The sequence below is a fragment of the Cygnus atratus genome, chromosome 2, assembly GCF_013377495.2.
Source record: "Cygnus atratus isolate AKBS03 ecotype Queensland, Australia chromosome 2, CAtr_DNAZoo_HiC_assembly, whole genome shotgun sequence".
In the NCBI taxonomy this organism is placed as follows: Eukaryota; Metazoa; Chordata; class Aves; order Anseriformes; family Anatidae; genus Cygnus; species Cygnus atratus.
The window spans coordinates 68,962,459-68,975,603 of record NC_066363.1 but is presented as its reverse complement, the minus strand read 5'-3'; positions in this window follow the sequence as shown (position 1 = coordinate 68,975,603).

Below are 13,145 nucleotides of genomic sequence, written 5' to 3'. Positions count from 1 at the left end.
GTCATTTCTTCTTCCTCAGGATCAGCCTTTTTCCTTACTTTAAGATCTGAGAACAATTTCTGTTTCTTCCTCTGGCCAGACAGGTTCATTCATCTAAGCATGCTGTTTATTTCAAATGGCCATTCTTTCAGAGGAATTGTTTCCTAAATTTGTCCGCTCATTCTCTATGCTGATAGGACAAGGAAGAGGTTGAGTGGATTTTGGGAAAAGCTAGTATCTTTGAAGTTGACTAAAGGACCTGGGTGCCTAGTTTACTTTTCTGATACTGGGAATTATGCATATAAATCCCTAAGCTTTTGAAAATTGTAGCCTAAAGGCTTGATCTGTCAGTCTTAGCCTAAAGGAATGTGGGTATCAGCAGTTACAAATACAATTGTTGGCATTTAGCTATCAAACTGCTTGATTTGCATGTATAAAGATTTTTTTCACTTCCAAATGTTAGATCTCCTGGTGGTGCCTGCACTGAATAGTGAGCACAAAACTGCACGTACAAGATTAGGCTCTGATACCTGGAAGAGCCCTCTGGAAACAGAGCCTTTGCCTATATATACAGGTTGAAGACAGAGGCATGGGAAGCTAAAGCAAAATGTATTTTAAAATATGGTTCTAAACCCTATTTATTTGTCCCAATAAATGCTTTTATGTGAAATATTAACTGTATTGGAAGTGGGCATTGATTATAACTGTTTCCATATTTGTTTCTTTCAATGCTAATGTCTAAATTCAGCGCCAAATAAGAGATTATCTGAATCCTTGCCAAAGAGGTTTTCTCCCCACTATGTGCAGTTTAAGACTTGTTATTTCCACGGTAACAGCAACTTCACTGTCCATATGTTGTGTTTTCGTTGTTGTTGTTGTTGTTGTTGTTGTTTTTAAGTAACTGATTTAAAATATAGTAAGTGAAACTTGTATTTCTTTGCTTCGGAAATCCACTCCAAAGAATAGAAGTAACATGTTCTATTGCAGGTACAAGAAAGGCGTTTTCACTGCTTTAGTTTAGTGGCTTCTTCATTCCCTATCAAACAATACTTTTTAACCTACTTCTCACTTTGTACACTACCAATACCAAAGTCACAACAGTACCTGAAACGACCTAAACCCTCTCTGGTAATTGTAGTTTCATATATTTTAGGGTGGTCTCAGAAAAGAGTTGTGTTTGTAGTAAACCTGAGCATACTGTGCAGTTTCATTCACATCAGTGGGAAAAGAGTAGAAAACATCAAGTGCGGATGAAAGTCTTAGCAGCAATGCATTTGATTTTGAAAGTGAAATACTCCAGGTTTGTGAAAGGGGAAAACGAGGTCTAAAAAATGCAGCTTCCAGATGCAGACTTGTACAAAGTTTTAAAAGCCTGTGGGAGGTTGCATGCTGTGTTAAAGAACTTGATATGGAATTAGGTAGCAGACAATAAGCAAGATAGAGAAAATAGTGGAATAAGAGCTTTTAAGAAAGTTAAATGGCTGTTCAAACCTCTCCTCCCCTTACCATTACTGACCTCCCTTAAGTTAAGGCAGGCATGATGAAAGATCTACACACTTTCTTCTTCTAATAATTTCCTCAGTAATCAAGGAGCGGAAGTTGTTAAGTGTAGTATGATCGGTTGGGAAAGATTTGCTCCAGCATTTGGTTCTTGTGCCAAGAACATAAAACTGTCTAATAGGAAGTCGTCCATGTATGATCAGGGAATAGAGTTGAAGTAGCAATCAGCAGCTGACTGAGGCACCAACCAGCTGTCCAAGCAGGAATTTCAACAAGTGGTTACTGAGCTGTTTTAGACTACTCCATACATCAGATCCCACAGACTGTGATATCAGCTCTATTTTTGGGACAAAATGCTGCAACTGCTTGCCAGAGCACTAGAACACAAGTAGGTTTGGCTGTGGAAAGAGCACCAAAAAGAATTCAACAACAATACAACAACAACAACAACAAATTGTGAAGTTTTGGTGAGACCTGTACTCTAGGGAATGGAATAGGACATAAGATGGGATGGAAAACTGAGGAAACATGATCTTTATTGCTCATTCTACCATCTTCTTTTACCTCCCACCATGAGTAAGGAGCATTTGGGTGGATAAATGGATACTTTGGCTTGGTTTAAAGCCAGCAATGACAACATTTGTGAAGCAAAGCCAAGCATGCTGGCAAACATCCATTGATCATCCTTTCCTTCATTAAAATACTCTCACCTTATGAGAATAAATTGATTACGCTACCATAGGACATGCTTCCTCCAGCACTTCAAAGCCTGCAGAGGTGGAAGCTGGATTTGGGCCATAGTGCCTGGAGCCTTCAAGAGTTAATTAAACATAATAGTAACCTATATATTTACATGTCCCTTTTTGATGACAGCAACAGAATAGAGGTTAACCCCACTTTTCAGGTTCTCCCTCAGGATTTGTTTGAACTTTGCTCTTGTTCCACCACTACATCAGTCATTAACTGAGTTCTGCAAGTCAGAGAGAAATGCATGCTGAATCTCCAGCTACAGACATGGACTGCAAGGATGGAAAGAGTGAATGATTTGCACAAGGTTATACACAAAAACTGTGACAAGGTACAGTTCTATTATTCCATACTTTTCTCATAATTTCCCTGCCACCCTCCCTTTTCTGGGGTGAATCATGAGAATACCAGTGAATACATGATGTGTAGGCATTGGCTGAAATTCTGGAAAGCAACTTACTGCTGGTAAGGTGGCGAAGAAGGAGGACTAGAAATCTTTCAGATTTGCCAGTTCTAATTCAAACAGCATTTATTTAATCTTCCATATAAAGATCAACTAAGCAGCTTTAAAGACATCACTAAAACCTTCAAGCTGCATAACATTGATGAAAAATTGACTCCAAATTGACACGCTGTGCTGTACTTGCTAGCCCTGACAAGGTAGATATAAATAGCAAGGAAACAATGGTGATGTCAGTCAAAGACTGGGTGAGCCTAAGAATTTTGCAAATACTCCCACATGGAATGAGTCAGAGATGGAGTCAAGAGTTTGAGAAACCCAAGGCAAGCAAAATCTCTTTAAAACAAGTTTCACCATGTGCTCAGAAGCCTTAGACAAGTTGAGTTTAAATCAACAGAGAATTATTTTTTAAAAAGAGGAGGAAAAAGGGTCTTGAAGGTGTTTTAGTCCATTAAGTGACAGGTTCTCTACAATATTATTTTTTTTCTCAAACCACTTTACAAATGAAATACCAGGTGAGATATATAAGACCAGATTACTAGGCAGTACAAATTTCTCAGCTGATGTTTTGTCAAGTGAGAAACTTGATCACTATGTCTAAATGCGAGGATGTGATCAGCACCCTGCAGGACCAGATCTAGTACAGAATACTGTTGTCTTTTATCAATGAACAGAAACAAGTGCAAGTTCAGTGGCTGTTCAACAGAGCATGACAGAATTATACAGTAGTTAAGGTAGGAAATAAAGCAGAATATTACAGGCAACTGGAAATTTGGAGGGAGTTTTGGGAGGCAGAAAATTATGAAGTTATTTGAACGTTTTCCAAAAGCAGCAGAATGGTGGTGGTGGTGAGGGGTGGGGCGGGGATACCAAAACCATAAGAGAGTATCTGTAAACATGTCAAACAACCCAAAATGTCATGAGGTTTACAGAAGATAACATTTTAACCTGCAGTATTTTAATGCCTGATACACCCACCAATGATGAGTCCTTCAGGGTTTGTGTTTATTTTGGATAAATATCAAATTATCAAGTTGTTATTTTTATTTTTATTTTGTTGCTGTTGTTGTTTCTTATATATATCTCAACTAGGTGGTTTTTCCATCATCTGAAGAGATAAGTCCCTTATAAAAATACTCAGCTTCTTGCTGACACAAGTGAAGATTTCTAGGATTAAAAGTTCAGGAGTATTTTTTCATTTTTAAGCTCTGAGAATTGCATTCACGAGCTTGATCATCTTGAAGCCCTGTAACAGCATCTGCAGGAGTCAAAGGAGTTATTCTGCTAACTTTGTCAGGCCTGGGATGAAGTTTCTTAGCAACATGATGCAAATGGATTTTTTGTTTTAAGCAGACATAATATGGTTTAACATGTATGAATAGCAACCAGTGGCTTATGTAACATTAAGCAACTATCCCAAGGTGAGGAAAGACATTTTTCTGCAGAGCTTTTACTCTCTCTCTGATTTTTTTTTTCCAACTCAGACCTTTTCCCCACAGAGAGTTATTGTAACAGCTTGCTTTGCATCATTTGAAGTTTACCCAGTACAGTCAAGTGTCCTGAAAAAAAAATAGTCATAATAACCAATCTCTTTTCCACTTCAGAATTGATATTTTATAACAGGCACCCAGTCTTTTCTGTAATTTTCTCATTTGCTCCAAACAGCAAGCATTAGAGAAATGTGAGAACTGTGAAAACCTGTGGACTGAAATCCAAAAGGCCCGAGAAATTAATACCCACTGATAAGCAATGGGTATAACCAGCAGAAGATCCTCTTACAACAGAAGGTCCTCTATTCTAGTACCAAATCAGCATCTTACTAGCTAGATTTGGGGCTTGTGGATTTGGAGCTAAAACTGGAAAAAAAACACCTGATAAGGGGATAGCTAAAGGAAAAGAGAAACTTTTTTTTTTCCTGTTAGACTTTCTTCATCTTTTCCTTATACTTCATGTTTCAGTCATTTCCAACTGTTGACTAAGGAAGATGAAAAGCTGTTATTGTTTTATTAAAAGCTCAGTGCTCTTTGCTACTCCTTTCCTGTGGGTAGGAAGCATCTAAACTGAAAATGCCATGGTCTCCAACGGTTACAGAGAAAAACAAATATTCCAGTACACATGCACCCTAATAATTAGCACTTTAAAAGACATCAAGTACTCACTTGCACTGGAGGACCCATCTTAATATTATACGTGTAGTCATACACCTTACTCTTGAGACAACTTTATATGACAGAACAATGAGAATTTTAAATTAAGACTGGAAAAGTACTAATATTTTCCTTTTTAACTTGTGGAATGAACCTGCAACTACATTTAATTTTCTTTATGCTAAGATTTGGCCATATGTAATGATCTTATCTTTCCTCTACTAAAATTATAAACCACTGGGAAAGCATAATTGCTATTGCACAGTGATTTTGGAAGATGAGTTATGTACCGAACCATATTTTAAGGAAAGGTATATAGACCTTACTAAATGGTGGTGTCAGAACAGCTGTACTATATATTGAATGTTATTGGCTTTTGACTTAACTGAAGGTTTTTAACTGAAGGTAGAAACTTCATTTTGGCAAAGGGGTGACTTCTGAAAGATGGTGCAGTCTCACAGCGAAAGAATGAGCTATCTACTGTGCTAATGTAAATACCACAAGACTGTGCAGGGTTAATGCAAAACTACTGCAGAGATGCTCAGGGAATACCTCTGCCCAATTTAATACAGTGAGGTGTTAGTCAACGGAGCTTTTGATGGTGGGAACTGTCTGTCTAGCTCATTATGGGAAAAGTCTCATAGTTTAACTATGGAAGATTGATATATTATTTTAGTCTGTAAAATGAATACCATCATTTAAATGGTGAGTGTTGAAGGATTGCTGGGTGAAATATAACCAAAGCTTAGTATGAAATTCAGTGAAAAATACCAAATAAAAATAAATGCAGATGTTTTAGGCTATAATCATCAAGGACATGGACTAAATCTGACTATTTTTTTGACAAATTCAGAGGAAGCATTAAGAATAGGAAACTGTGTTGTAAAATGTTGACAGGATCAGGGCCTTAGGTATTGCAAAGCCAATGTCTATGTATGATCTGACTAATGTATATATTTTGTAAGCAATTATTATCATTTCTCTTCTGACAGGGGTTTCTGAAACATTACGGAGAAATGAATAATACTTTTAATTTGTACTGTATCAAATTATATTTGTATTAATTATTAAATAAAGATTATTACTAAAAGTTAATGAAAGAAACTATCATTATTATATTTGCCACAAATAAAAAATCTACCTGTTGTATTGTAGAAATGATGTCACCCATTAATTAGTTTATATATCCCAAAAACTAAGGGAATGTCAAAAATTTCCCAGATTTCCTCAAATACATCTTGCTAGAATATATATGAAATTTCTGATGCAGCCAAAAGATATTCTTCTCACTTTACTACAAAATCTCTCCCTTGTTCAGATTGCTGGACGTTTAAAATTAAAAAATAAAATAAAATAAAATAAAATAAAGATAAAAAGTTATTGTTTTACATCATCTATATCTTAGGGATTAGTCATTGTAAATTTTCAAGGAATGATTATTTGCCTGATTTAACATCTTGTAAGTTAGAAGCAAACTGACTGATTACAAACTCCAGCATTGCTTTTTGGTCTGTCATGACTGAGGTTTGTCCAGATTCACAGGTGCAGGGGAAATTTATAATTAAATTCATTCCAGAACTGCATGTATATTATGTATATGTCCTTAATTTCTTAAAACAGTATTTTTTTTTTCCAGGGTATTTTCAAGGCAGTATTTTGTCGTTACTATTCAGGGTGACACAAGACTAAATAATCTTGACCTTCTTATATTTTGTTACTTTTGAAACTTGTCTAATTTATAGGAAACCACTGCTTTGTTGCAAATTAGGCTGAATTAAGGAAAAGAGATATTTTTAATTTCTCTATTTTGAAAGAGAAAATGTCTTGTTTGCTGAGTATGTGGGAGAGGAAGTGGCTTTTTTTTTTTTTAAGCCCCCCATCATCTCCCAGGATGTGCAGTACCTGTGATATTCTGTGAAAAAGAACCCCATTGGGCTGGGGCTGCAATAATTATGTTGTACACAAAAACAGTCTTTAAGGACATGAAGCCCTCAAGCATAGATCTACTGTGAAGAGAGGAAAAAAACGCTATTTGAGGAAAAGATGAAGCATCCACTGCCCTTTTTATTGTTATGTTCTACAGTAGTTTTCTTGCACTAGAGGATGTGAGGTATTTTAATGTGGTTATACCTGCAAAGCTATACATCACCGCCCACAAAACCAGCATGGCCACAACACCAGCAAGTGCTGACTACGGGGCCCCCACCACATTGGGAGAGAAATCCACTGATCCTATCTTTGCTGATCTTTCTTTCTTTCAGTTGTTTTGCACAGGCCCTGGGGAATTCAACCGTACTAAAAAAAAAAAAAAAAAAAAACTTCACAAATGTGTGCAAGTAGGACATGCAGCTTTACAATTTTGATGTGTCCAGAAAGTCATGCAAATACGATATGAATATGTGATGTACTAGTCAGGGAGACAGTCTCAGTTAAAACAGCTGACATACAGATCTGTAAAAATAGATGAACTATGCTGGGGTGAAAAGTATAACTGTGCTTTTAATATTAACGAACAGTATAATAGCTATACAGCTCTTTAGGGACAAGACAATACAGAGCCAGATGTGTTCAGAAAAGTTGGATATCACTGGACAAACACGTGACTGTGTTTCTGGAAGCAATGCTTCTCAAGTACATTATTTTTTTATAGGGATAATGTCCTTGATCTTGAATGACTACAGGTTTTAAGCGAATGCAGAGTAACAGTATGTCAACACTTTCACACTGAAATAATTTCATGTGACAACTTTAAAACACACAAAACATATTCCACTGATAGAGATGCTTAAACTAGTGCAGCCCAGAAATAAATATCTGGTAGCAGTATGTATGTATATACACACACACAAACACACCCCTACAGATATATACATAGACATGAATATGCATGTATATACACGAATAGGTATAGGTATAGAGAATCATAGAATCATCTAGGTTGGAAAACACGTTCAGGATCACCAAGTCCAACCGTCAACCTGACCTACCAAGTCCCATCACTAAACCATGTCCCTTACTGTCACATCCACATGTCTTAAACGCCTCCAGGGATGGAGAATCCACCACTTCCCTGGGCAGCCAGCTTGACCACCCTCTCTGGGCAGAAATTCTTCCACATATCCCTTCTAACGCTCTCTGGTGTAAGTTGAGACCGTTTCCTCATGTCCTATCACTTGTCACCTAAGAAAAGAGACTGACATCCTACTCTCTGCAACTTCTTTTCAAGTAGCTATAGAGAATAATGAGGTCTCCCCTCAGCTTCCTCTTCTACAGAATAAACAACCAAAATTCCCTCAGTTGCTCCTCATAAGTCTTGTTTTCACCAGCTTATTGCTGTTTTCTGCACACACTCAAGCAACTTAATATCCTTCATATAGCGAGGGGCCCAAACCTAAACACAATATTCAAGGTGCTGTCTCACCACTGCTACATACATGGGGACTGTAAGCCCCCACTCCTGCTGGCCAGACTATTTCTGATGCAGGCCAGGATGCCATTGGCCTTCTTGGACACCTGGGCTCATGTTCAGCTGCTTATCGACCAGAACCCCCAGTTTTTGGCTACGCAACTTCCCAGCCACTCTTCCCCAAGCTTAAACCGCTGCATGGGTTTGGTATGACCCAAGTGCAGTACCCAGCATTTAGCCTTGTTGAATGTTAATGTTGAATGTTAATGTTGATCCAGTCTATTCAGATCGCTCTGCAAACCTTTCTACCCTCAAGCAGATCATTACCTGGTATCATCAGTGAACTTACTGAGTGCATGCATTAAATGTATGGAACGCTACACAGAAATGCATACAGAAAAACACATATATGAACATGTATATGCATATAGAATCATAGAATCATTTAGGTTGGAAAAGACCTTCTAGATCATCAAGTCTGACCATCAATGTATGTGTATGCATATGTCTATAATAGTCCTATAGCTGACAATAACAAACTATTCAGAAAGCAGCAGGTTCATTTACAACAAACAAGACATTTTATTACTGCATTTCACTTGGTCTTTTTTAACCAATCTCATATCTCTTAGCTGCTGATTAGAAAATGCAGTCATAAGTGGCACTGTTGTGTTTCAAAAGATACAAAATCTCATCTTCTAAATCATCGCGATGAGACCTGCAGGTACTAAGCTCCTCTGGAAATGCTGACCTACTACAATGAATCCTTGGTAAAAGTATCTCTATCTTCAGGTTTTGATATGGTATCTGACACCTGGCTATCAGGTTTTAGACATCTGTTTGACAGTTTTGACTTGTAATTATTATGATAAATCCTTAAACAAACAGATCATAGTAGACAGTGGAAACACACGAACAATGTAGAAACTTGGCTGTTGCTAGGGCATGTTTCTGGAAGAGGAATCAATAAACACCTATGCTTTTATTTATATATATATATATGTAAACCAGCAATTTGTTTTACTTTAATGCCTACTGAAAACATATACTACAATGCATTTGGCGTTGACGGTTTAAATTGTGAATTATGTGGTAGAACTTCATGAGCATAACATCTTCATAAGCAAAAATATATTATTATTGATTTTACTATGATGTATTTACTATGGCACATACTTACAAAATGAAGAACCTGAAGTAATACTCCTAACACCCTATTCAGACACTCAGACCTAAGCAGAATGAAATCAAAGCACCAATTGCTCTCCTTTAATTCAATAGGATTTGTGAGAGTATGACATGTTAAGAAAATAAGGCCATTTTTACTTTGATTCCTTAATAAATGGACTTAGGATCCTAACTGGAAAGCCGTAACTTATGTGCATAGCAAGGGGGTTAAGGTGGCACAGGGTTAAGGTGGGAAGGCATCATAAGTCGCTGCTCTGTTTCAATCTTCTGATATTTGATGCCATTCACCAGAGGTCTCCTAAGCGTAAAAAGTTTGTCTCCTCTTGTTAAACTGCCACCTGCTCAGGGAAAAGCTAATCCATTAAGGTCAAGCAGTTCTGAGAAGGTGCTGCAGTGCCTGGGGCAGCCTCTTGAGTTTCACTTCTAGCAGCTGCAGGAAGATGAAGTCGGGATGGTCCTTGTTACTGAAATTAGACAGATCAGGAAGTAAACAGAGCTTGCCTTTCATCTGATCTGGCTTTGAGATGGGAAAGGTTGGGGAGGGGGGCAGAGAAGAGGGTGAATTCCTCTTCTAATTACTTTACAGGTCAGTTCCCCAGACTTTATGTCAATGTCAGACATGCATAATCTTTTTTATTTTTAAATGAGAGAAAAGGAAAAAAAGAAATCTCATGGACTACTGAAGATTTTAGGTATTACTATTGTTTAGCTCTCAATATCATGACTTTCATGGGGATTTTCATTTTCCTTTGAGAATGCCAACAGAACTAAGGCAGAGGAAGCGCCGCATTCTCTGCATAAACTTCTTTTAAACTTCTTTTAAAACTTCTTCTTTACATATTAAAACCTTCACCTTCTGCTTTTTACTTTGCTCCTTTCCTCTGACGTGAATTTGGGGCTTATGCAGGGTGCTGGACTGACAGTACTTGAGCTGCTGGGATAGCTGCCCTACCTTCTGAGGCCACCTCCTCCCTACCGAACTGAATGGACAGCCTCCCACAATCAGGAAGGGTCATGCACCACCTCCATGGCAAAGGCTTCTCAGTTCCTCACCCTCCACGGCCTGCACCAAGTCCAGCTGGCCCCCATCCCATGGGAACCACCACAGCCCTCTGGAGCACCACCTTGCAGGACTCCCTTGCTCCTTGGACAGAAAAGCAAAAAAAATTAAATGACGGAAGATCATTCAGGAGCAATGCATGGGTGTGCTCAGCATGAGCTATATCTTGCAGCTGCATTTGGGTGAGCCACAGCAAATGAATGGACTGGATTCAATCCTGTTTTGTCTCACTGGGAGCCAATATTGTCTGGGATCAGCTGGTGCAGAAGCAGACTTTTCAACACCTTATTTTGAGTAACATGGTGATATGAATTCCACAGAGGCAGGCAGCCTTATTGCTTCAGTCTTCGCTTCTCACACACCCACTTGGAGTCCTATTTTTAAGAGCTGCTTTAGAGAGCTGTGATAATCTGGGGGATTAGTGAGAGCCAGAGAGGAGCCAGACACATGATGCCCCACAACTGAAACATGCAGATGCTTTGCTTTGATGTGATAAGGCACAAGGAAGCGTTTTAAAACTGAGATGAAGGAGTGTTTTGTAGAGCACTGCAGCATCCTAAGTCTACCAGGGCCAACAGAAACCAAGATGCTGTGAAGACAGCTGGTCAACCACTTTATTAAGTTATTTTTTCACCCTCTTGATTCTGCTCAGCCAAATCACTCTTCTGCTCCCCCGGTTTATGGAGTGGCAGTGGTGAGCAAGCAAACTGTATTTTACAGGTGGTGTCCTAAGTGAGATGACAAGATGCCTTCCTCCACAGACAACTATGTTTGGATTATAGGTATCCTGAAGAAGTCTTTTGACTAAATGAAAATTGTCTTGCTTTAGACAAGTTCTAAAATTCACTTTATTCCTCTGATTTGCAGCAGCCTTTGAGTCTCCCAGAGCCAATGGTTTATTTTGAAACTTTTTTCTCTTCTAAGCTAGGCAAGATACCCAAGTGCCTGCCTTTCCTTCTCTGAATTGTCAGCATAGCTCCCACCAAAGACAGAAATATGTTGCTACATTTCTTTTGCATAACTGTTTCTCCAAATATGTACCAAAAAAATCTCCAACTTGCATGCAGATGCAAATAAGTGCATATTCAGTCATGTATCAATATCTATATACATACAATTTATTTGGGAATCTGAATGTTCACTTGGGAATTTTCATTCATGCAAGAAATTTATATGCACACATTTGGTATCAGTTATGGCATTAGACCTTAATGAGAATTATATTGTGCTGAGCATTTTACAGAGATTAGAGGAAAAACAATCCCAACACCATAGTATTTACAACATATATAGCACAAAATAGTAATAGTGGATAATGTGATGGAAGAAAACCTTTTTTTTTTCTTCTAGTTAGAGGGTGTATTTTTCTAAGACAACACCAAAAATTCTATTTTTTACCTGATGTTAAGAAAGCACAAATATATAATAGCACTTAAATTTTTAAGTCAATAGTTCATAAGTTTTTAGGCCTTGCAGGCCATCAGCAACATTCTGTTTGAATTTCCAAGGATGCTCATCATTAGAAATGTCTGAAAATATGACTTGCTGCTTATGATGGTTATGCAGACCACAGGTTAAAAAGTGGGCTCTAAGGTGCCACCTAGATGTGTCCTCAAGCTCCATAGACTGACTTTTAATTAGAAAATATACATTTAATGGAAATACCACTAAAATACTGTCACAGACCAAGATCATGAAGCCAGATGTGTTTGCTTAGATCTTAAAATCTATAGAAACTGAATTCTGGACCAAGTTCTTAAAAACTAACCCTCAGGCTCATAACTACTGTATGAGACCAGAATTCTTTCAGAAGTCATCACATACTACCAAATCTCAGACAGATGAATAGGATGGGGAGAGATAATACCACTGTCTGCTTCTTTGTAGTATTGCTACGCTGTTCTCTATTTCCTCCTTTTTTTTTTCTTTTTTTTTTTTAACACTCTGGACTTCTTTTATTTCTCATATCTCAGGTGAAAGTCCTAAAGGGCAAGGTAGAGTGTACTGTGGAGTCATTGCTTGTACGTGTGTGTGCTTGTGTGTGTGTGCTCATGTATGTGTCTGAGAAAAAATCCTGAAGGCTTTGGTTTCATTCTGCACTGGAATGAAAACAGATCTTGAAACCTCAAAATTTGTCATTAAATGGAATTTGTTGGTTTTTGGCCAGCCTAACTTTTCTCCACCATCTGCTTGGCAAACCATCTTGTCTTTGGGATGCAGTTGGAAAGGGCTTATTATGATTAGTATAAATGCTGGTGGAAAATAAACTCTTTATTGGAATTTTTATGTTATTCTATCAGACAAGGAAACTCTTGCTAATTGGATCCTATCCCTCTACTGCCAGTTTCAGTAAAGGTATGTAAGTAGTACACAGTTGGGATTTTGTCATTGTGATTAAACACATAGTTACTTAAAAGCAATCTAGAGTAGATACATAATTCAACATACTACTAGGTATACTTCTTTCCTCAGTCCAAATGTTTGCCTATTGTTATCTGGTACAATCATAAAATGTATGTTTAGTCAAAAATGCCAACTGAATTCTCAAAGTTGGCAAGACTTGAATCGGCAATTCAATTCTAAAAGTTGGCAAGCCAAGACTGGGCACAAACTGAATATTTTTAAAATAATGATGAAAAACCACCAAACTAACCAGAC